The sequence below is a fragment of the Sciurus carolinensis genome, chromosome 1, assembly GCF_902686445.1.
Source record: "Sciurus carolinensis chromosome 1, mSciCar1.2, whole genome shotgun sequence".
Lineage (NCBI taxonomy): Eukaryota > Metazoa > Chordata > Mammalia > Rodentia > Sciuridae > Sciurus > Sciurus carolinensis.
The window spans coordinates 131139177-131166138 of record NC_062213.1 but is presented as its reverse complement, the minus strand read 5'-3'; the positions used below and the strand labels follow the sequence as shown (position 1 = coordinate 131166138).

Sequence of the window (26962 nt, the reverse complement as noted above, 5' to 3'; positions counted from 1 at the left end):
TTTTGTTTGTAGACTGTGGATATCCTTGTATCATTCCATACTTCTTCCCACATAGTCTTAATTTACTGAACTAATTATACTTCCTGCAATTAGTAATGTAGCTTCAAAACTGTGTGATTTTAAAATCTTGCTTCCTCAGCTTAGACCACTCTGTGATTACAGACTCTGATTTGTATTGCTGTTATCATTATGAGAAGAGTCACTGGTGTATCATTACAAGGACCTGTCACATAATCTGCTTTCCACTTGTTTTTTACAGCACATGTTACTTCTTTTTTGCCTTCATTTACCTCACTGTAAATACTGAACTGAAAGATCAGGCTTCTTCCTCATTCCTGCTGCTGTTGTTTGAGTAGGCTTTATGTCTTTCAGCAGTCCACTGTAATTAAAGGCTTGGTCCCTATTATGGGTTAGATGTGAAGGTATCTCTCAAAAGCTCAGGTGTGAGACAATGCAAGAAGGTTTAGAGGCAAAGTGATTGAGAGCCTTAACCCAATCCATGAATTAATCTCCTGATGGGATTAACTGAATAGTAACTGAAGGCAGGTAGGGTGTGGCTGGAGAAGTTGGGTCACTGGGGGTGTGCCTTTTGGGACTATATTTTGTATCTGGGGAGTGGAGTCTCACTCTTTGCTTCCTGATCATCATGTGAACAGCCCCCCCCCATACTCTTCTGTCATGATGTTCTGCTTCACTTCATTCCCAGAGAAATGGAGCTGAGCTTCTATAGTCTGACATCTCTGAAAATGTGAGCCCTTAAATCAACTTTTCCTCCTCTAAAGTTGTTCTGTCAGGTCTTTTAATCACAGCAGCAAAAAAGCTGACTAAAACAGTACCCATGGAGGCACTCTGGGAAATGGTAGAAACTTTAAGGTCCTTTGATCACTGGGAGTGTTAGGTATTTTTCATGCAATCCCTTTAATAGTTCTTTTTTTTTTTTTTTTTTTTTTTTTTGCGGTACTGGGGATCGAACTCAGGGCCTTGTACTTGCGAGGCAAGCACTCTACCAGCTGAGCTATCTCCCCAGCCCCCTTTAATAGTTCTTAAGAGGGTTATTATAACAAGACCAGTCTGACCCTGCTCACTCTTTCTCCTCCTCTTTGTAATGTAACCACTTGTTCCTAAACACACTTCCACCATGGATGTGCCACCATGCACTGCCCTTACCAGAGGTCAAATGAATTGGGCCACCTGATCATGGACTTTGAACTTCCAAAACTGTGAGCAAATAAATTTCTTTAAGTAGCCTCTGTCAGGCATTTTGTTGTTGTGATTAAAAGCTACTATACCTACTCATCTGTTTACCCTCCCTGCTTGCTACTTTACTCATTCTCCTGTCTTTGGAGGGAAAGATTTGATTTGATTCCAGTGTTGCAAATTGTCAGTGAAGTCCAACAGAAATATTTCATTTCAACTAGTCAGTAAAACATCTTCTTATCCTATTTTCCATGGAAAATGTATCATCTGTTCCAATTATTTTATTCCTTTTCTCTAAGTAGAATCTAATGTCTCCTGAAATATCTAATATATTTGAAATACTGGCAAGGAACATTTAACAAAGGCTCAAAAGAGTTTTCATTTTTTTCCTGTCTCTTCACTGGAAACTGAAGTATTTTATCTAATGCACATATATCCTGGAGGAATAATTAAGCTCCTGCACATTTTTAATGTTATTTAGTGATAACTTACTCTTCAATAGTCAAAAGATAAGTTACAGGAGAATGCATCATTTAAAAAAGCTACTCTTATGTTATTTTTATATGTTTATCTTTGTAACATTTGGATTACAAGTTACATTATTCTGAATCACTGTAAATATTGTTCACAATTTAAATATTTATCAACTTTTACATATTCTACAGGTTCCTCAAAGTAACCATTAAATTTTATTTTTGAAATGATGTAAATTATAAAGAAATCATTTCATAATACTTAAAGGATCACTTAAAATTGTTTGAATAGGCCTGCTTTAATTTGACAGAAATAGAATGGATTTATTTTTCCATCAAAATTGACCTTTAGATATGCTATAGAGATAGAGTAAGACATTTGAAAGAGGACCTGTAATGTTATCTACACAAGAAAACTAATTTAAATTTAACAAACAATAAAATAAATATATTTCCTAATAATACAGTTGAAGAATAGCATTCCCTACACAAAACTGCAGATTTCTAATGAAAAAAGTCAATGAAATTCTCTATACTATTGTTTGAGTATTTATGTCCCTCTTTATTTTATGTTGAAACTTTATCTCCTTAGAGATGTGGCCTTTACAAGATAATTACAACATGAGGGCACCTCCTTCATGCGTGGGATCAGGGGACTTATAAAGGAGATTTCACAGAATTCAGCCCTTTTGCTTTTCTATTCTTTCCACCATAAGGAAGACACAGCATCAGTCCCCTCCAGAGAATACAGCAAAATGAGGAACCAGAAGTAGTGTAAGTTGTGATGAGGAGAGAAGATAGAGGTAAAAATTTATGGTAAGAACAAGGAAAGAATTAATAGAGATTGGCTCTTAGTATTGGAGAAGTGAGAAAGAAAATCCAGGGAGACAGATAGGTGAGAGAAAAAATACATTCGGATTTGAAAACAAAAAGTAAAAATATAATAACACACAACTACACTATCATATACTATTCAGAGATCTCATTCCTCAATAAATTGATGCATGAAAAATATTTTTTTTGTTTTTTTTATGAAAAATATTTGAATTTAAAGATGATAGAGGTATGAGAGAAAGCGGGGGGAAGGGAAAGTCTCAATGGGAAATGGAGTGATAGCTTCTGTTGGCTTTCAAAAATTTTCTCAGCTTCCCTTCTCAGCCAATAGATGGAGTTGTCTGAAGTTCCATGGTAGCTCCAATCCAGTGGGTGCCCAACCAGTTGGGTTGATGAGCCCATAGCAAGAGTCCCTCACACCCTCTTCCAGTCTACCTGTTGTAGCCAGCCCCTTCTGTCCCTGCGCACTTCAGGACTTACTGAGCTGGATAGAGCCCAATTTTCTATAGATTCTTCAACCTGTGCTCCCCTCAGGGAACTACTCCTAGTCTCTGACTTTCCACAGGCTTGTGTGACCCAGATTGGCCCACACAAACCCAGCTGCAATCTGATGAACCTGAGTTTCAGCTTCCCCAGGCTCTGCCTTACTGCTGTTCCAAGATTTCAATGACCTTTCAATTTGCAGAGACCACTAGGGATGCATTCACACAAAGGAGTGACCCTGCAAAGAGGCATCCAGATGGCAGTCACTACCATACTGAGCAGAAAGACCTCAGGTGCAACCAGAACTGCAGGTACCCCAATATATCTCCAGGCCCCTGGTGGCCATCCCAAGATGGAAGTGACCACATGTAATCAAACCTGTGGGTACTGTGACAATGGACTTCCAGGCAACAGCAGGCAGCAGGTGATCTTATGGTGGTCTACGGGTGTCTATAGGCTAACGGCAGAGGAACAGTGGGTTGATGTTGGGTGGTGGGCGATGGGTGGGTGAAAGGAGGGCAATTGGCAGGCAAAAGGCAGGCAAACGGGCAAATGGCAGATCATAGACTGTGGTCAGTGAGTGATCTGCACTCAAAAGTCAGGTGATTTGCTGGCAGAGGATGGGAGATTGCAGGGCTTGTTGGGCAGCGATGACTGCCTCACAGAAAAACAGTGTTTCCTTTGCTTGAATCCCGAGTCTCAGAGCGACAAGGAATGCAGGTTCCCTCCAGTCCACCATCTTGGATGCTCGTTCATCAGATAATTCTTATAATTTGATTTCCTTAGAGTTCCATTCTGCAGACTGTGGCTGTCAAATGTCATCCTAAGTGCACGTTTAATATTTGGACTTTGACTTCAATTTAATTTGGACAGACCAAATGCAGCTATTTGCTTTGAAGCAATGGCACCAACATTCCTCCCATGTCAGTGTTTCAAATTATCTCCTTGCAATAAGGATTTTGTTTATTGGAAATCATGATGGCTTCAAGTCTCTCATTTTTGCTATTCGGAATCTAATTAGTTCATAGAACGCTGGGTACATGCATTCACATCCACACACACATAAAATCTACGGATAACATATAAAAACTTGAGTATTTTTCTAGAAACTGTCCTAATGGAAGATCATATAAATGGTTGAAAAGGAAAATTTTACCTAGGTACTGTGTATTTTTACTTTACCCATGACTAATTAAGAATTCAAGGGCTGGGGAGGTAGCTCAGCTGGTAGAGTACTTGCCTCGCAAGTACAAGGCCCTGAGTTCGATCCCCAGTACCACCAAAAAAAAAAAAAAAAAAAAAGAATTCAAAACATGAAGGAATAAAACATAGGACAGTAGATAATTTGAGATTCTTCGCCACAACAAATTGAATAAGATTTATAAATCCGTAGTAATAGTTGTGAATAATGAAATAAGGGAGAGATGCTAAATGGCAAATTTTATTTACTTATAGTGAAATAGATTTTTATATCAAAGAATCTATTGACTTACATAGTCCTAGAGTTAAAAAACAAAGATCTTTCTTGATCTCAAAGATCCTTCTTGAGTAATTTCTTTGACCTCATTACATGAGGAGGGGAAAAGTCTTGGTAATTAAGGCTTTTTATGCCTCCAACTTCTTTCCAAACAGGAACAATAGGCTTATATAAACTAGAAACCAGTTCATTACATAATTTACTGTCTAACTCAGGATGAATTTGAGAAAGAAAGTGGGCACTAACCAGATGGACATGAGAAAAAGGAATAAAATAGCACCATCCCAGGCAAATCCATGTGTGTTCTCCTTCTAGCCCAATTAGTGCCTTCTCCCATTCCATCTTTCCATAGACACTTCACAATTTCAGTCCTGTCCTACCCGCATGGCACTAAGATAGTATTAAAGAGAGACCCCTTCTTTTCTTCCTACCTTAATTTTGTGCTCTAATTCAAAGAGGCTGGCTTTTTCTTGTCTTTGAAAGATTTTTTCACCAGTAACATTCAGCCCTGCTTATGCCCAGAATCAATAAGTCAAATGACTATCAAAATTACATCTATCATATCTGTCAACTAGGGAAAAGATAAAAGACTTTCAAAGACAAGATATTGTAGGTAAATGTCTGATGACTCTGTTTAAAATGTATTGGGATAATGTCTATGAAGTACTAATGGATTATTTTTCTTTGACACTTGCCCATTTTTGAGTAAGTATCCTCCCTCATAGCCTCAGGGAAGGTGTGTCACAGAAGAAAGCAGAATTAAAAAAGCGTCTTCCTAGCTTTTGAGTTTCAATACTCAAGGCCCTGAGGGGAAATGAACAGACTCAGGGCAGTTAAACAAAAAGGAACATAAGTAAAGAAAGAAACCTAAGAACCTAGTTTTAGACCTGGAGGGGAAGGGAAAGGAGAGTTAAAGGGAAGTGATGAGAGCACAGATGCTGAGGGTTCTTAAGAAGAGTGCATCTGCACCTCCATGTTCCATCCCTCAGGTAGATTGGAATCTGAGGGAATCTATTGACAACCTGGCTCGGTTTAGGATATCCAAGAAAACAGATTATGTCCTGCAGATGGCAAGACCCTGGTGAAGAACTTGCACCTTAGATGAACTCACCCACATGCCCAGTGTGTTACAGAAACCATGGAATGTTTACTGTGTAGTGAAGAGAAGTACAGAAGTAAGAAATTACTCTGCTATAGTTTGGATATAATACTTCCCTCAAGGGTTCATATTTGGAAGCCTGTATCCCCAGTGTGGCAAAGTTGAGAGGTGATGGAAACTTTAGAAAGTGGGGCCTAGTGGGAGGAAATTAGCCTCCAAAACTGTAAGTTAAATAAACTTAAGTACCCAACTTCTGTTACTTTACAGAAAATGGACTGAAACAGACCCTCACATTCTTAGAGTTTCCAGCATTTTGTGGTAGAACCTGACTAAGCAGCAGAATGATTGGTTGTGATGTGTCCAAGAGAAGGTGTTGCACATGGAAAAGGTTTTAGGAGTGAGCTTAAAGGTGATGGTAGCCTTAGAGGATGCCGACTTGGCCAGATGGCATCAAGGATTTAGTGTGCAGCCCCAACCTCTCATCCTGGCACTTGCAGAACACAGATATGTGCAATTATGGAAAAGAGAAGGGTAAACTCTAGTAACTGAAATGTGTTTCTGCCACCCAAAGTGAAGGCCCAAAAAACTTAAGTTTATCTATATTTTGTGTACTACTGTGTTTGTAGATAGATTTAAATCCAGTACACAAAGACAAGGACATGCAAGATGATAGACTTACTCAAAAAGAACAACAGGGGAAATATAAACCAGAACTTTGAATCCAGACTCCTTTACTCATCCAGTGAAATGAAAGAGCTCCCCTGAGCCTCCATTCCTTTTAAACTCACCTTAATATACTCTGTTACTCAGTTCTTTCGATTCTGCTTGCTTGATACCTTCCACATTTCTCCAACCCCACTGCCACTGCCTTAGCCAAGGACCTCATCGTTTGTATTTTGCACTAATATTTTAACAACGAGAAGACGAAGGTAACATTTATTTGGTCTCATTATAAGGCAGGCATTTTATTGTTTGTTGTATTACTAATAACACTTAAAATTGTCACATCAATCCTGTGAGGTAGGTACTATTTTTATTCTCATTCCATGGTTAAGAAAACTGGGATGCAAAAAGGTTAAGTAAATCATCCATGATAATACTGCCAGAAAATGGCAAAGCCAAACCTGGGTTGTCTCCCTAGTTCTGACTTTATTTATTTATTTGTTTATTTATGAAAAATATTTTTAGTTAGAGATGGTCACAATACCTATCTTTTATTTATTTATTTATAATGTGGTGCTGAAGATCAAACCCAGTGCCTCACACATGCCAGGCAAGTGCTCTACCACTGAGCCACGACCCCAGCCCAGTTCTTACTTTAAACCACTACTCAACACAGCCTCCTTTCAGTGTCCTAATGCTCCCTGCATTAAGTAATGTGTCCCCACCCCATCGCACTATCACCTAAATAATCTTTCTAAACCATACATCTGGACAGAGTAAACCTTTAACACAGTCTTCCAATGGCTCCCCTTCACTTTTAACATAAAATTTAATTTTCTTCAAAAGGTATATAAGAGTTGAATTTTCAGCTCCTGCTTGAACTTATAATACTGGTAATATAGTGTTCAGTATATTCAGTTATAATACTTTGATATAATTTTTGGTGCTAGGGTTAGGGTTATATTTTAATTGTTTGGGGCCTGGAATATAATAGGTACCCTAAACAATTGTCAAATGAAATAATCAATAAAAACATCATTTATATCCTTATCTTTTCTGCCTGATTCAACAATCATTTAAGAAATATAAATGAGACTCCGGTTAAATACAAGCATGTTGACATATATTTTTAATCCATTTTCCCCAGCAATATTATAGATAGATATGTTCTTTCCAATATTAATGATAAAGTTAAAGACGAGAGAGTGCATAAATAATAAGATAATAAGAAATTATTGTTCAGAATATTTTGAGAATTAAGGATAAAATAAAGAAGTACCAAATGCCAAATCCTGAACATAGCAGTAACTCAATAACTGGTGATTCTTCCAATTATTGATCAATGATATATATCAGAGCTTCTTGGTGTCTTCTAACCAGATGTCAGGTCCAGATATCACAGCTGCTCATAATTTAAAATTCATGGCTTGTTTCTTTTTCCTAAGACCATTACTTCCTTTCTTTTAGTGTTCATTCTAATCCTTAGAGCAATCCTTTGGTTCCCACAAGATCCGCACTTTGAATTTCTAGAGATCATTTCACAAAATGAGATACAGCTCCCCCCTGGGGACTTTCTGACCCCACTTTGGGGAATACATGCTTACATTTTTCCCAGCATTTTAAAAGAATTTCTTTCCCGGCCTTAAGGAACTAAATGCTGCCCACTTCTTGTCATTTTCAGAGTTGATAGGTTGCAGCCTTGCCCCAGCACAGTCAGGCTAGCACAGATATTGAGGATTGTGAAAGACCAGATGGTTCTACTCAGATGAACCAAGCAAGATTTCCTCAATTTCACATTCCAGCCTCTCCACTGTCACCTGGAAATGCTCATGATTCTCAATTGCTAATAAAGTACCAGAAACTCTTTGCCCTCTTCTGTGGGGTGGGGCTCCCCTTCTAGGGATACCAGTCCCAACTGTGCCCAACCTGGCTACATGGTCTCCCCCCTGCCACTAATGACTCCTCAGGGATTTTTGTAAGGAAGAAGAAGAGAGGAAAGCAGAGTGGAAATAAAAACCAGGAGGGGATCCCAGACAAGCCCCTAATCACTCAGAAAAGAGGGTGTAGATTTTAAGACTTTAGTGTTGAAGAAGTATGTTAGAGTGGGAATGAACTTTGGAGGCCATTTAGCTCACTGATGAGTAAACATCTGTACTTGTGGGCCATGTCAGGAAAAATGAAAAGGCTTACAGATGTAGTGGGAGTAAATCTTTGCAATTTAATGGATGTTTTTAACTTCACATTTCTTCATATGCCATAGCCTTTCTCTTTATTTGTATAGCAGAAAGAACTCAAGGCACGCATTGGGCCAAAGAAAAATAAATAACACAACAGAACACAAATAATTTTGGCATATGAATTTCAAAAGCCTGGGCCTAGGCTTAATCATAATATTGTACCAAACAAAGCATTTTACATGAATATTCTTATTTAATTTCTCACAATAATCCTATTAGATGGTATGGTAGACAGAGTAAAGGTCCCCCAAAGATGTCCATCCCCTAATTCCCCAAATCTGTGGATAGATTACCTTACATAGCAAAAGAGACTTCGCAGAAGTGATTAAGTCAAGGTGTTCACGATGGGAAATTAGCATGGACTATCCAGACTAGGTCTAAGCTACTTACACGAAACTTTGTAAGGCAGAGAAGAAAGAAAGAGAAAGAGAGAGAGAGAGAGAGAGAAGATTTGTGATGACTGATGATGGAAGCAGAGTGTGCATGAGCACTCTTTGAAGATGTCCTGCTACTGGCTTTGGAGATGGAGAAAGGGTCACAAGGCAAGGAACATGGATAGCTACCAGGATCTGGGAAAGGCAAAAAAAAAAAAAAAAAAGAAAAAAGAAAAAGAAAAAGAAAAACACACAAAAAAGATTCTCTCCCAGAGCCTCCGGAAAGAACATAGCTCAGGACTTTTGACTTACAGAACTGTTTGGTTATAGATTTGTGTGGTTTTAAACCATTAAGTTTGTGATAGCAGGTAACAGAAAATTAATGCAGATGGTTACTATTGTACCTACCCATTAACCCTATTTTACATATAATAAAACTGGGGCACAAGTGATTATATAACTTTCCTAAGGCCTCGTAGCTCACAAGTAGTAGAGGCAAGAGATAAGTAGTTTTGGTCTGGTCAGAGTCTGGGTACTTGTCCACTACACTGTATTGCTCTGTTGCAAAAGAATCAAGAGATTAGAGGGATGAGTAAGGAGAAAGGTTATCCCAGGAATGGGGAAGAAAAGAAAGTTGAAAGTGAAGAGTTCTAGATGCAAGTAGAATCTGAGAAAGGAGCCCAGCAATCTCTCTTCCAAGGCCAAGAAATGGAAAGAGGGTGGGAGACAATAGAATCCCAAGGCAAATAGACTTCAGGGATATGGGAGCAAAGTGTTCTGTGGTCTCTTTTCTCATGGAGAACCTAGGTTGGTTACCAACCCTTCTGAGGGCATTGGAGAGGACAGAATCTTTTGTGTAGTGCCTAGCCTATTGATCCTGAGATAAGTTTGTTGAGCTTCCCTGCGATCCACGGTGTCAGGGGAGGCTGGATTGTTTCTTTATGCCCCAAAGCAACATAGATGTGGGAACAAAGAGTCATTAGACCTACAGAGACCCTTTGGAAGGAAATGAAGAATGACTCACAGGGTCTTTCCTGGGCTGCTGGCCAAGGGCAGGAAGGGAGGCTGGACCTCTCAGTGGATGCCAAGCATGTGTAGAAGATAAGCAGAGACCAGATGTTACCATGTGTGCTTCTGTAGATAATCAGGCACATTTTGACAACAGGCAAACCTTGGCTCATGAAACTTAGATGCAACCATATGCAAGCAAGTACAGCTACAGAAAAGTGAGGTAGGAGGGAAGACAATGAATATACAGACATCAATTGACAAGTCACTTCATTTGTAAACCTTGGATTGCTTATCATCAATCAAGTACAAATCTCTCATTTTAAACACTAAAGAAACTGAGACTTAGAGGTTTTAAGAAACTTATTTAGAGTGCTACCCCAAGCAACAATCAAATTATACGATGAGGAATTAAGTCCACAAGACTAGTGCTTTCTGTTTCCTGATTCTTTTACTCACTTGGCATTTTTTTTTTCCTGGCATTAAGTATAAAAAGAAAGATTAAAAGAATAAAAAGAAGGATTTCTTCCTGGAGCTGCTACTCCTTCTCCTCAAGGGTCTCCACAACAAAAAATGATCTGTATAATCCTGAGGGCTGTTGTCACTACTGAGCAAATGTGAGCCAGAACAGATAGGGCTCCGACAGCACTTCGCTACTGCTGTCTCACTTTGGGCAGTGGTTTCTTGGGCCACAGGGAAGTTCCCTCTAGGCACTGACCTGTCCTCCTTAGAAACTTCTGCCCTAAACAGGTCACCTCTGGTTTCTCTTCACAGCCTGTCAGTATGACTATTGAATTAAAAAAATAACTGCATGCATTTGTGTGATTTTAATGTAAGAGCTATTCTCACTTATTGTAAATTATTTTGGGGGGAGCAGAAGGCAAAGATTTTGAAAAAATTATCTATAATCCCAAGCTTTAGAAATATTACTGGTAATATTTTCCTTCTAATCTTTAAAATACATATGTATACAGAATTTTATATGATTGTAAATTGAAAAGATTCTTTAAATTTCACTCACTCTTTTGCTTAAAAGTATATATGACAAAAGGTAAATTTGATCTCAATTCTGTTTTCTGTCATCCAGTTCCCTCTCCAAAAGTAATTCTCTAACAAATTGCTACATGTCCTCCTAGTAATATTCTAGTTATATGCAAGAAAATGGATATGTATTTATTACATAAATGTAATCCACTATACATACTCTCTAATTCTTATTTCTATTATTAAATGAAATATCTTGAAATCCATATCAGCACATGAAGACCTACCTCATTCTTTTGTCAATCATGCCCAGCCAAAGACCACTGGAACAAACAAGTAGTCAAGCAAGCTGATTCCACTAAACATGCAATGAGATACACATGGTTTCTCATGGTAACCATATTAAAAGGATGGATTTGAACCTCTATTAGATGATTTGGGAGAGGGTTTTACTAAGTACAGCTTTGCTCTGGAGATTGGATGCTATCAGGAAGCAAGGATAATAAAAAGATTGGGTATCATAATAAATCTTATCTCTCTGAAAGAAGAATGAATCACAGTTAAAGCTATGGTTGGTAATGAAGTTCAAGCAATCACCTACATTTGCCAGGATCAGGCAATGCTGATCACTTTTGTGACTTGGACAAGGTTCATGTCCAAAGTGGTCTTATTTTTGCCTTGATCCATCCCAGTCACTGAGTGGCTTTGTCTGACAGTCCTGTTTTGTGAAATTGTTTATGTTTTAACAGTGGAATGATAAGGCCTAGCCAATAGTACCAGGTCAGCTCTCAGATGTCAGGGACTGCTTTCTTTTTCTCCTTTTTGTATAACTTGTGTAATATCCCATCTGATGTTTGATTCTTTAACTCTTCACCTTCTGTTGAACATATAAGCTACATCCACATTTTATTATAAATAAACATAAATTTAGGCCCTAAACTCCCTTAAACAATAAGGGAGATTTCCTAGCTTTTATAACTCATATGTCAAGAAAATGCAGCGTAGGGTGCAGCTCAGTGGTAGAGTGCTTGCCTAGTATGTGTAAGATGCTGGGTTCAATTCCTAACACCACAAAAAAGCCAGGGAAAAGGGTGGTGAAAAGAAAATGAAAAAAAATAAATAAAAGAAAAAAGAGTCACAAACTGAGAACAAATATTTGCAAATAAAATATCTGACAAAGACTTGGTAAGTCCAAAATATGTTTTTTAAAAAAACTCTCAAAACTCAATAAAAACAAGAAGATAATGTTTTAAAGTAAGCAGAATATTTGAGAAGACACTTTACAAAAGAAGCTATACAGATGTACAAAAACATAAAAATATGATCAACACCATTTGTCATTAGGGAAATGTCCAGTGATATATTACTATATATCCCTCAGAATGGCCAACATGAAGAAGACTGACCATACCAGGTATTGGTGAGGATGTGGAGGAGTTAGAACTCCCATACCTTGCTGGTGTGCTATAAAATTGTACAACCACTCTGGAAAAGCTTAGCCATTTTTAAACAGTTAAACATACACTATTGTTATTTAATTGTTCTACTCCTAAGTATTTACTCAAGATAAAAAAGAGATATATGTCCATTACTTGTATACAATGATTATAACAATTTATTTGTAATTGTCAAAAACTAGAAACAATCCAAATATCTGCCATCGGGTAAATGGGTAAACTAATTGTAGCACCCCTATACCATGGAATACCCCTCAGTAAAAAGAAGTGAATTTTGATACACACAGTGTGCATAAAATTTAGAATAATTATGCTGAACAAAAGAAACCAGACTGAAGGAAGAAAAAAATACATTTGTATAATTCTATTTAAAACTCAGGAGAGCTCACTAGGGTGCTGTCCTGGCAGGACATGGTTGTGTTGGGTGGCTCTGAGTGAGTCGAGGTAGGCCAGCACGGGTGCTGGGGTGAGGCACCAGTATTTAAGAGATGATGTCATCTGAAACCCACAAAAAAGGGAAATTTTGTAATAATATTGAAGCTCATTCCATAGATCTTCCTAGAAAAAAATTCTAATTTCACTAATAAGAACATGGAGGAGGTTAAAAAAATCTCCAAAATAATTGACTGCTTACATAAATAAAACAGTTGGACAAGCTGTGAAAAGTCCAGGTGAATCAAGTCACGTGATCTATTGCTGAAAGTTAGATCATCATCCCTTTCCAAATCCTTGTTACAGGAAAAAGAAAAGAAAAGAAAAGGAAAAACCAGTCCCCGGTAAGTGGAAGCTGTGACATGGCAAATAAAGAAAATGAAGTGACTTGTACAGGTCCCTTGCCTGAAAAACTACACCTTGACAGTTGAACATATCTGGTTAGTTCCAGAGATTCTGGTTCTTCACAGACAGAAAGCCCATCATCTAAACACAGTGGGGTTTTCTTCTGAGGTTTTTCATGATCACGAAACAATGACTCAAGTTTTGTCCATCAGGAATTTAAGATTGAATATAGCTTTAACTTTCTAGAGAAAGAGAGGTATAAGTGAACTAAAAGTTTAGTGTAGATAGAAGATCTTGGAGTTGCAGTAGATTGCCTACCTGTACTCACAGGTAATTTACAGGAAGAAAAACAATATATCTCAGTTGACTGCTGGGTAGACTTGTTACCTCTTGTAAATTCATTACTTAGATGCAAATTTGAAAAATATGTAACAATTGGCTTAAACTGTCTTCAAGGAGTAATAAAAAGCTGACTGTCAGCACTATCATCCAAAACAGAAATTATAAGTCATGGAAATATTCAAATCTTGAAACAAACATTAAGTGAATTGTGGGAACCGGAAAACCATCTTTCTTTGGTTCCAGAATATACTGGTAACATAGCCAAGGATGTAGAAGCTTATTTTTTGTAGTTGCACTGAGAGATCTCATCTACCAAAGAACATTTGGTTATTCAAAATATCCTGGACTATATGATTTCCAAAAATAGGTCTCTTTTGAGAACTGTAAATTGTGGAAGAAATAAAAATCATTTTTTCTTTTAAAAAGCCACATAATGAAATCACTAATGAAAACTTAACAGTCTACTTGGAAAATGACCAGAAGGAGCATCTTCCGATTCAATGAAGTGAAAGTGCACTAGGGAGATTATTCCTCTTCACATTTGGGATTTATATGGTTATCTGATAATATTATTTAAGAACTACTGGATCATAATGAAATCCTGCATAGGAATATAACTTATTCTATGTGAAAATACAGGACTTATTCCTAGGAACCACAAAGATCAATCATTAATTTTTTATTGGGCTTATAAAAAATAACACTTAAATGTGTACAGCATTTTCTTTCATTGAAAGGATTTTGAAAATGTAAAACATCACAGTGAATAATCAATATTAAAATTTTTTGTCCATACTGAGACAACATATGCAAATACCTTAATTATTAATAAGTCAATGTGTTATGATACCAGCATCTGTTCTAAAAATATTAAAATCAGCTGAGCATGGTGGCACATGCCTATAATCCCAGCCTGCTAGCCACTTGGGAGACTGAGGCAGAGGACCACAAGTTTAAGGTCAGTCTCAGCAACTTAGTAAAAGCCCTGTCTCAAAATAAAAAATTAAAAGGGGTAGGGATGTAACTCAGTGATAAAGTGTCCCTGGGTCCAATCCCTAATATCCTCCCCCAAATCAAAAATTAAAAAAAGTAAAACTAACCATGGTTCTGGCATCACAAAATCATATATTTAAACCAGGAGTTTACTTCATGTAGAATGTTTTTGAAACATATTCCATGGTACTTTTTTAAAGCTTTCTCTTTTTTTAAACTTTATTCATTTACTTATTTTTCTGTGGTGCTGAGAATTGAACCCAGTGCCTCACACATGCTAGGCAAGCGCTCTACCACTGAGCCACAACCCCAGCTCCATTCCATAGTATTTTTAAAACTTGAAAATGTTAATAGTAGCTCTGATTTTTTTCCAGGATGTTCATGCCATGTATGTATGTGGTTATCTCTAAATAAATAAAATGGTAAATATGTATTTGTGTGAATGTTTAACTGGAAAGATTTATGGAGTTGGTTAATTTATATTAACTTTTTATTGCATATAGATTTCTAATATTTTTCATTTCTGTATCATTTAAATTTCTTTCATTTGAGTAAATTCACTAAATATTTCTAAACAAAAAATAAAATAAAATAAAATTCAGGAAACGTAACTAATCTATCATGAAAGAGCAGATTAGATATTGCCTGGGGAATGAGAAGGGACAAGGAGAAACTTCTGGAGGTGATGTGATGGGTTCATCATTTTGTTTGTGTTGATAGTCTTATGGGATATACATATGTCAAAACTGATCAGATTGTGTACTCTAAATACGTGTGGTTTACACTATATATTGCATAAGGAATCCCACGAAAACCATGCTGGACATGGGAAATTACATAAGGGAGTTTATTAAGCAAACAGAGTGTCTCCCTGCAGGGTAAGAGAGAAAATGAAAGGAAAAGAAAGGGAAAGAGAAAGGGCACAGGTTAGAGAGAGTGGAAAATGGAGGAGGAGAAAGAAAGTGAGTCAGGGGGAGAGAAAAGCAGGAGAGAAAAGATGGCGGGGTAGCTACTGTGAAGCAGTTGAATTCCATCAGGCTAACAGAGGACCAATAACAGAGAAGGATACTTGCAAGCTGACTGATGAACCAATAGCTAGCTAGGATGTTCACAGATTGACAGTAGTTGGGAGGTGGGGAAATGGCTGCATTGGAAAGGGTGGGGAGAGCAGCTTTGTACATTACATATTGTATCTCAATAAATCTGTTTTAAAAAGGGAAGAAGAAAGGGCTGAGGATGGGCTCAGCAGTAGAGTGCTTGCCTAACATGCATGAGGCCCTGGGCTCAATTACAAACACTGCAAAAGCAAAACCAAAACACTAGAATTAAAAGTCTCTATGCATGTACTCTTGTGTGAACTTGCTAGGCAAGTTCAATTTCCAAAAAACAAAACCCACACTTCTTTATTTACCTGAATCTAACTTAATTTCCCTCTGAGTCACCGTTCTACTGGAGATGGTAGAAATTTTCTTTTCTTTCTTTCTTTCTTTCTTTCTTTCTTTCTTTCTTTCTTTCTTTCTTTCTTTTGGCACTGGGAATTGAACCCAGGGCCTTGTACATACAAGACATGCACTCTACCAACTGAACTATATCTCCAGTCTCAAAATTTTATTTTCTATATCCCCTCCAACCCTTTCCAAGATAATGGAAAGATCCACAGAGGTATCTTATACAGTGCCAAACAGCAGGGAGGTCACTCCTTACTGGTGAGGTGGCCATTGTTCAGTTCCCGGATCCTGCTCAGCAGGAAAGGAGCAAGGCAAATCCAACCTCAATCTCTATCTCCTTCTCATCTCATCCCTGACTGTTAAGGGACCTCCTCCTCACTCAGACTCTGGACAGGAAGGAAGCCTGAGTGATGAGGTTTAGTCAGAAGAGGTCAGCCTGCAAGACACAGAGCAGAGTAAAAAAGGGTTGAGAGGAGAGAATATCCAACACAATACTTGTTAAATTGCATTTCATAAAGCTACTATTTAAATTTTTAATTTTCCTTTCTTAATATACTCTTAGGAGGTGAAGTGAGTAATAAAGGACTTCCAAACCCTACTAGGAAACAACCCACTGCCCCACCCCTTTCCCATGTTTGCCAAATATGTCTGATGCTCTTCTACGACTGCAACAAGGCCTTGAAAAGGCATTCCCCATCTGGCAGCACAGATGGGAATGACTTTTTAAAGGAGTATCTTTCCAGTTCTCAAACGTTCAAACCACTTAGGTTGAAACAAAGTCCAAATGACCTATTTATCTAGATATCCTCTCTCTCTCCTCCCCAAGTTCATAAGCAGAAAATAGTTCAAATTGGATTAAAAAATATAAAACAACACTCAATTTTTCATGAAAATTATAAACATGAGGGGGGGTGCCACTGAAAAAAAAAGAGAAGGGAAGATATTCTACCCGCAAATAAGACATGTAAGAAAATAAGAAAGTAACTGAGAACGATAATGACCTCCTTTCCATTGCAAAATGAGGGAGGGATTGCTACCTTGTGTTTCCAAGCTTTTGTATATATTAGAAAGTTATGATGTTGTTTTAATGGAGTAGCAGGAGTCACAGTCTAAGCAGTGATTCCCTTTCACATCATTCACCTCTGGGAAGCCTGCAAATCACTTGGGCCAAACCCTATTAAATGAGGGCTACAGAGCCTTCGGGGAGAGAACAAATACTATAAGGTAGGGTTTCTCAAACTTCAAATGTGCATAGAAATCAGAGGATTTTAGCAATGCAGATTCTGATTCAATAGGTCTGGGGTGGGACACTTCTAACCAGTTCCCAGTGATACTAATGCTGCAGATTAGTATCCCAGAGCACACTTTGAAAAGCAAGTCTGTAAAACAGAGGTGCAAACTCAGAGTCCAAGCCAGTAGCAGATGTGTGATGTAGGAGGATACATAACGTTAGGGACTAGTAGGAACTGTGGTGAACTGGAGCATGCATGTTCTGCCTTCAAGCACTCAGACAATAACATTGTGCAAGCCCAACAAAAACATGTCAGCAGTTGAATTCCACTCCCACCAATTCTGACTGCTGCACAAGGGAAAAGGTAAGCAGACAGGCTTGGCCTAATAGCAGAACCTAAATGACAAAAGGAGGGTTAATTCTGGCTTGCTCAGAATTTGCTCTCATTAGCCCTCTGTGGACTCACGTAAGTATTGTGGAAGACAGGGATTTTTTACCATTGTAGTGAACTGCTACAATTAAAATGTTCTTAAAAATATTTGGGCATAGGTAGTACACCTCTACTTTGTCTAATAGGAAAATCCAAAATACCAAAACACAGGGCAACATTCTCCCCTATCTGCAAAGAGGTGCAGTTTTAGCATCTGGAGGGTTCTTCTGAAGTCACAGAGGTAGCTGTATCAGGAAGATATGGTGCTTCTCAGTGGAAGTAGAAGACATGATGCCAGGCAAGGTGTTGCCTACAGGAGAGGTGATGGAGCAGGACAGGGGAAAAGCCATGGCTAACTGATAGGATTTGTTCATGAGAACCATGGGAAAACCCAGGAATACCACTGGTAGGTGGGAAAAGAATCAGCTAAATATAGGTCATGTTAAGATCAGTAGTGTCTCTCATGATCAAGTATGTCCATTCTGCTCTATGTTCTATCTTCGTTTATGTATTTTGAAACACATTAGATCAGTACAATCCAATAGAGATATAATTTGAGCCATACAGGTAATTTTAGATATTCTAGTAGCCAAACTACAAAAAGAGCTGAAATTGATTTTAATAATATATTTTAATCTAACACAGCAAAAACATCATTTCAACATATAGTCAATATTAAAAAGTAATGAGATTTTTATATCCTTTTGTTTGTACTAAGTCTTTGAAATATAGTGTATATTTTATTCTTACACCACATCTTCAATTCAGACTAGACTCATTTTGAGTTCTCAAGAGCCACATGTGGCTAGTGGCTTCTATTTGGACAGTGCAGGGTCAGACTATACCACACCTTGTCATGTAACTTAAGAATCTCATTTTATATACATACTCCTATTACATTGAAATGAATTTCGTAAAACATAAATATCATATGCTGTATCTTAAAGTTTATTCTAAAATTCATTACATTATAATTTACATGATCATTGATCTACTTGAATATAAATTCATTCCAGATAATACATTTATTTGTTCATCTTCTCTACTTCTAATGCTTTAGTGGAGGAAAAAAAAAAACCACTGGGCTCTGATCTTAACCAACCATAAACCTATATATTAACAAATTTAGTTAATAAACCATAATGAACAGAATTTTGCCTCAAATACTGGCACCGTATATTTAAGTTAGAAGTTAACTGAAGACTTAACTGAAATAAAGTGATGTGTAGCTTTAAAGTATTTTGGAAACCAGTTAAGCACATTAAAATTATCTGCCTCTACTTTATGTGAGAAAATACTGACATGGTAACTTAAATATGCTAGACCCAGAATGATCATATGTTCCCGTTTCCCAGGAACAGTGCCAGTTTATACCTGTTGTCCTAGCATAACTTAACCATTACCCTTTCATCCACAAAATTATCCCAGTTTGAGCAATTTTGGATAAAGTATATGATCATCCTAACTGTAGCACATAATGTGAAAATATAAACATTAATCAAAGTTTACATTCTAATTACTAACGTGTGTAGCTTGTACTTAAGTATTATTTCTCGGAGAAAACAAAATCCTCATATGTTGAATTTTCCTATGTAAAATCTTGTACTCGAAGTAGAGTAAGAATGAAGGGCATTTCTTTTTTGACTCTTCATTCCACAACTATATAATACTCAATTTATTTGAATAATTCTAGAAAATTGACTCGAGTATAATAGAATCATCTTATTTTCTGTATCTTGTTCTTAAGATTATTTTGTTCCTATACGGTGGTCATTTCTCAACATAGTACTCTAACCAATATGTTATTATTCAAAGGTTTTTGCAAAGAAAGATGCTGTATGGATATTGTTGTGGTTTATATATGAGATGTCTCCCAAAAGCTCTTGTTTTAATGCAGGAATGTTCAGAAGATGAAATAATTGGATATGAGAGCTGTAACTTAATCAGTTCATGCTAGTTTTAATGGACTGCGTGGTAACTGTAGATTGATGGGGTGTGGCTGGAGGAGGTGAGTCACTGGACATGTAACCTGTGCCCCACACCTGCCCCTTTTGGGGCTATTGTGAACTGGACAGCTTCGCTCTGCCAAGCCCTTCCACCATGATGTTCTGCCTCACTTTGGTCCTAGAGCAATGGACTTGACCCATCATGAACTAAACCTCTGGAACCATGAGCTGAAATAAATATTACTTTCTCTAAGTTGCTCTTGTCAGGTATTTGGTGAAAGTGAAATTGGTGAAAGTGACACAAAATTGACTAACATATATTTTACTCTTTTTGTCAATGAGGTAATTATTCATTTTTAAAGAAAATACTTTAGGCAATGTATTTTAATCACAGTAGTTCTAGAATGATCGGAACAGGTAGGATATTCCAAATATGCTGCTAAACTGGACTTTCACAGGATTAGGTGGACTGAGCCTGCAGAAGCTTTGTCTTTAATACTCTAGGCAGGTCAAAGGGGCCAACACAATCACTGGAACAAAGTCACCCCTCCTGTGTGACTGACTTGAGATGAGAACATGGGCTTTTCTAATTTCATGCCAAGCCTTTCACCACTTATTTTTAAACATTAGACATTATGATATAATAAAAAGAACAAACCTTTGGAATTTGAGAGAATGAGATTGAAAAGGAAGGCATAAATAGATGTAAATTATTATGATTCTAGCTCTTCAGCTAGGTAATAGGTTTGTGGGTGGTCATTCAACTATTAAAATCAAATTAATAATAATAAAATATAATAATAAGGTATAACAAACAAATAATAATGTATGCATGGCCAAATGATGCTAGGATGTCCATGAACCAAAGATTATAACTACTTAAATTCTGTGCAACTGAAATGTAGATTTTTTAAAAAATTCTGACACTATACATGATAGCTAATATTACCTTAGGCAAGACTCTTGACTCTTCTGATCTGAATATTTGTAAGTTAAAAAAAAAAAAAAAAGCAAAACTGCTTTACTGTTTGCCTAAAGCGATTACTGGAATATTACACTGAAAAACTTAGATGTGATAAAAGCAACTTAATTGGAGAAAAGGGGGTCCTTGAAGACGTAATAAAGCTGAGGATCTCAAGATGAGATCATTCTGGATTATCTGAGTAGGCCTTAAATCCAATCATCAGTGTCCTTATAAGGGACACACAAAGGAAAGACACAAAGGCGAAGACCATGTGAAGATCAGGCGGAGAATGGAGCTCTGCCACAAGCCAGGAAATGCCTGGAGCCCCAAGAAGCTGAAAGAGGAAAGAAAGGATTCCCCCAAAAGTCTTCATTGCCCTGCCAATGCACTTTTCTTTCAAACTTATGGCCTCCAGAATTGGGAGAAACTACATTTCTGTTCTAAGCTAACTAATTTGTCCTAATTTGCTATGGCAGCCAGAGGAAACTAATATGGAACTAACATTCATTGCATTCCGACATTCCTTTATGAACTTCAAACATGTTGTTTCATTTAGCCCTCAAAAGAACCTACTGAGACCATTTATGATGACCAGTTTTAGATGGAAAACTTACCAACAGTCATGTTGCAAATGAGTGGTAGAGCTGAGATTAAATCCAAATTAGTCTGATCATAGGGCTCATATGCTATCCACTGAACCATATTACCTACAAAATAATGTGTGGCTCTTCACAGAGAATGTGATATCATGTTTAAAAAAAAAAAAACCCAAGGATCTTCTTTTACCCATAAACATATAAAATAGTCTTACCATACACATGCTTACAAGTATTTTCTTTTGCTTGATGACTGAATGGACAGGAAGTTTAAAGTAGAAATAAACTAGCAATATTCCTATTAAGTATGTCAAGGAATGCTGTATTTCAATATTGTTATTTAGGTTTCTTTTTGGTCCTTTTATATTTTGTAAACTTAGTCTTTCATTTGTTAATTTAAACAATCTGTTCAACAAGTACCTTTTATAGTATCTATTAAGTGCCAGGTATTATGCTAAGTGTCAGTGATATAAAAATGAATATCACTCTGTCCATAACTTACTCCAAAAGGAAATGTGAAAGTTGTCAGAATGAAAATGGAGTCACTTATGTCAGTCCTAGCAAAATAGACCCAAGCCCGGGAGATTACACAGGAACAGCTTTCATGCATGATTTGCCTAGTAATAAGAACTATCACAAGAGACTCTGTGAAAAACACAAACCTGCACAAATAATACTTCTGCAAGGACATCTGCCCAGCAACTGCCTCTCAGTCCTAGGGCTAAACCATCCTTGTTATTGATCCTTTTAGCCAAGAATAATTGTTTTGAAACAACTTGTGTAACCTTTCTCATTTTGCCTTTAAAAGCCTTTGTCTTTCTTTGCCTAGGCCAGATAAGCCTATGTTGTGTCACAGCACATATACTCCAGTTTGCAATCTTCTGCTCATTCTCAAATTCTTTCTCCTCTTTTCTTTCTTATTTACGTATCCACATTTTTCTTTGAGAGTCACTTTCTCTGTTGCTATTTAGGTTGACAATACTTACAGTCTATAGGTTGTACAGAATAGGTTGTTCACTTAATCGTTAAAATGCAATATTGTTAAATTTTACTCTTTACTGCTACTCAGATACTGAAGATTTATCACCTTTGTGTAAATCTTCAACTTCCTAAATCTCCATAAGCTTAAATGTATGTATTATGCATGGGTCAGATTGGCAATATGACATACAGCATTGTTATTAATCATGACAATAATATAGGGGAAGGGTTGGGTCAATGCAGACTTATAGAACTTCCAAGTTTTTCCACAGCTTAGGATAACTCAGATAGTTGTATGAATTTTCCAAACCCAGTCTTTTGTCTCTGACCCAGCAGTCTTATGTGTTCTGCCAGCAGCCATGAAACTGTGACAGACTAATTTCTCAATTTGCAGGCAGGGTAAAATTCAGACCCTTCATAGTTCTTGACAGTACACCATTTCAAATCCTATCAGCCATACCTTTTACTTCAGCTGCTGCAGCTGTAGCTACCTCCATATAGACCCCAAACATTTTGTGCAGAAGCAATTTGATAGTACTCTTGCTTCAATCCATTTAGTGTCCTTCTAAATTGTCTTCCCTGGGGGAATCTCTGGCACTCCTTGTGGAACACCCTTAGGAACACACTTCACATTCTGGCATTTGCAGCCTGAAATGGGAGAGGGAGTTGACTAATAGAGAACAGAATTAAATGGATAAACACTTGCTTCCCCTTTCAAATCCAGATGCAAATTTCTACAGCATATTTCAAAAGGCTGAGAAGACTCTGAATGATTGTGCACCAATCACCTACCTATAGGAGTAGCAAACTCCTTAGCACAACCTTGTCTTGGTTTTTCCTCCTTCCTGACTTTACATGCCTTCTCCCTGGAATCACATTGTTTAATGAATATTACTGGCTTTGAAGAGTACCCAGATAGATGTCATTGTATATACCTTGACTTTAGCAATTGTTATTTCTGCACAAATTAACATCCAAAATATTTGAAGACTTATTACTGCATCTGTGCTGGGACTAAGCTGTCTAGTGCAAAGAATGTGGCATCCCAGGTTCTTACAGAATGCTAAGAAGAGTGATTAGTCCCTCTATTAATTTCTTTCACAGGAATTCCTAATCTTTTATTGCAAAAGAATAATTATAAAACAATAACCCCAACTGGTATGAAAGAGAGAAGTGGGCATATCTCATGAACATATTTGTTTCTATAACTGCCTACTCAAGATATACTTTTTTAAAAAAGGAAAAAGACAGGAAATTTTGGAAACCTGATTGTTAGATCAATTTTATTATAACTTTATCATCTTGCTTACTTTGTTCAAGCAAAATGTAAAGTTTAGGAAACTTACCCTTCATTTTTAATATTCATGGTGACCGTTCATGGGTAAACTGCAGTGGAAATGTGGTGGAAAGAATGCTTTGGCCAGGGGTCTTGCTACAAGGAGTTATCTTGTAAAGTTAACTTGCTTTGACAAGTTCCAGATGTGCTTCATATGATCAAAATATTGAGATACTGGAGCCTGGCATAAATCACAGAGATGTGATTTTTTGCTGGATAGAAGATGAGTATTTGTACAATCATTGCCTGTTTCTAGGATCTAAAAACAGAATATATTTTGGTCTTTTATTTTAATTTTTTAAGACTGATGTTTATTTGGAATGTTATGCATTATACTTCATATGTGAGAAGGCACTAATCATTCTCATTCCCAAGTCTCTGTTATTGGTCTTTTATTTTTGGTCTCACATTCAGTCAAAATTTTAGCTATGTGATGGCTGCAAGAGGCAGCAGCTCTATGTTCTTAAAGTGTATAACTCACCATCTTTAAGGATAGCTAGAAAGCAAGGGATCTCCTTAGCCCTTTTACCACATTCTCTGAAACCACAGTTGCCCTTTTTGAGGGATGGCCACAAGAAGGTATTCCCAGTGAAAGTATAACCATAGCTTTATAATATCCAGAGGAAATTCCAGGTAAAGAGGTGCCATAATTTGGAACATCCTTCTTATGTGGCCAAAGAGAAGAATGTATTAGAATGTAAGAGTAACAACACAGAACACACACTGTTAAGGAAGATTAGAATCGTTAACTTTTGAAGGATGTTGAAGCAGTTTTTCCTTTACCTTAATGTATTCCCAGCTATGTGAGCAGCAGCAAGGAAAGTTTCAGTGGATCTTGACCTTCACTTCAAATAGAGACACTGAGTATTTGCCGGCTCTTCTTTCCTCTTCATATTGAAATTAAACATCAAAGTCGCCATCTATCCAGTCATACTGTTAACAAAGACTTCAGTGTATGGATTTATGCCATATTTCCTCCATCTCTGGCTTGTGAAAGATCATGGGATCAGTGTGTTTTTCACAGAGAGGTTGAATTAGGATTTTCTTGTGGGAAAAAAAAATACCAAAAAAACTACTATTAGAAAGTATGAGTCACAATTCTTAATTGTTGTAGTTAATACTGAAGTAAATATTTGTGCCCTCTTTTTCTCCATATTAACTGATTTAATGTACAGTAAAAAATGTCTATATCCTTAGTAACATTATTGTAATTTGTATGTTCATCACACACACACACACACACACACACACACACACACATATACAAAGGAAAAAACTGTAGCATATAAGCCATAATTGTTACACTCCAGGAGTTGGCAAAGTTTTTTCAAAAAAGGACAAAGAGTAAATATTTTTATTTTGCAGGTCACACATCTTTGTGACAACTAGTCAACTCTACCATTCATTGTAGGGTGAAAGTAGTAACAGCAATATGAAAACAAATAAGCAGTGATGTTTTCCAATTAAACCTAATTTATGGACATTGAAATTTGATTTTCATATGTCACAAAATACATTTTAATTTTTTTCGATAATTAAAAAATATAAAATCCATTCTTAGCTTGCAGTATGCATAAAAACAGGTGGCAGGTGAACTTGGCCCATGAGGGATTTGGTCTGTAGTTCTTAGAGCTCTGTAATGCTCCAACATCAAAACAAAGAGAGTTGAGTTTATCACTATATTTAAAACTTCAAAGCAAATTATGTTTGTGCCTTGATTTCATATTCTATTTTACTATTTTGGAGAGAGGCAGGCATTTACAGTCCAATCGTAAAATTCTTTAGAATTAAAAATTTAGCTTCTTCCTCCTCCTCCTTCTGCTTTCCCTCTTCCCCCCCACCCCTTCCTTCCTCTTTCTTTCTTCTTTCCTTCCTTCCTTTCTTCTGCTGGGGATCAAACACAGGCTGTTGTACAGGATACATAAGTGCTTTACCACTGACCTAAATCCTTAGCCCTAAATTAATTAATTGATTAATTAATTTATTTATTTTGGTACTGGGGATTGAATCCAGGGGGTACTTAACCACTGAGCCACATCCCAGCCCTTTTTAATATTTTATTTAGAGACAGGGTCTTGCTGAGTTGTTTAGGACCTCACTAGATTGCTGAGGCTGGCTTTGAACTTGCGATCCTCCTGCTCCCACCTCCTGAGCTGTTAGGATTATGGGTGTGTGCCACCACACCCAGCTCTCCAGCCTAAATTTCATATCTAAATCCTTAAATTGAGACGATCATTGTTAACTACTAGCACTAAACCCCAATTAATGTTGCTGTATGAAACTATCTTAAAAAGTTGTCCTGAATAATAGGCATTTATATATATTTTTTAAAATAAAAGTTAAAATTCCAACCTTATCTGAAATTTAAAACACACAGGAATATTTAAAGTTTAATACAGTATTGATATATAATTTTAAATGTATTTTCCAGCTTATTTCTTTTTAAGCAAAGGCCTTGAATTAAAATTTCTAGGAATTTTTTTCAAAACTTTAAATCATCTTCTTTAAAGATAACAATTGGAAGTTAAACCATTATGACTTTGTTGCAGTGGCTGGCTTTCCCATTAATGGCTGAACTGAAATTATCAGCTGCTGTTAATAGTGTGAGCGAATTTTAGCCAAGTTTCAGTTCCTGGAGATGAAACTTTACTTATCATAGTACTTGCTCTTTCTTTCCAGTCCTAATAGTATTTTACTACATATTGGAGTTTTACAAATACACAGAAATCACAGCTTTCTTAAGTTTGCATTTGAATTTTTAAAATATGGGTTTGGTTCTATCAGTGTCTGAATTTACATAATGATAACAGCACTTTTTCCTACTGAAATCTGTATGTTTTAGATGGAAAATGTTATTTATTTTCTGTGTATGCTGCAATCACCTTCAAATACAGCATATTTATTTTATCCTATAAAGGTCTTTTCTCGCTTGGTAGATTTCTAGATATTTCTTACAGATGTTCCCATTCATCGTGTTTTTAATTTATAAACTGGATTACATCTTGCCACAAGTACCACAAAAAGGGTGAATAAACAGACATGAAAAGATAGATAGATAATTATTATAAATAACTTGCCTTCCTTTTAAAAATTTGTTTTAAAGCTAATCTTGAGAGATTTCTATCTCTCTAAACTATGTTACAAAATAATAGGAAAAAATTAGTATCTTATGTCCATTAATAGAGCCTGAGATTATTTGTATGTTCAAATTAATTTAGGCTGAGCAATTTATTTGCTAGCTATACTGAAAAACAGTTTCCCAGTGTCTATAGGAAAAACTGATTATCCACATACCAAAGAATGAAGTTAGGTCCTTCTGTAATACCATGTCTAAAAATTAACTCAAAATGGACCAAAGACCTACATGAAAGTTCTAAAACTACAAAACTATGACACCAGAGGTACAGGCAACAAGAGAAAAATTAGATAAACTGGACTTCATGAAAATTAACATTTGTGCATCAAAAACATTATTAACAAAGTAAAAATGCCTTTTATCTGCCCAATGGGAGAAAATGCTGGCAAATTATACATATGATAAGGGATTAATATCCAGAATATAAAGAGAACTCTCAAAACTCAACAATAAAAACCATTGAAAAAATTGACAAAGAATACAGACATTTCTCCAA

At 36.7% G+C, this 26962-nt stretch overlaps 1 pseudogene; it reads left to right on the top strand.

Annotated features, from left to right (window-relative positions):
- The first annotated feature begins 12777 nt into the window (after positions 1–12777).
- On the top strand, positions 12778–13704 carry LOC124976704 (KATNB1-like protein 1; annotated as a pseudogene).
- Positions 13705–26962: the final 13258 nt, after the last annotated feature.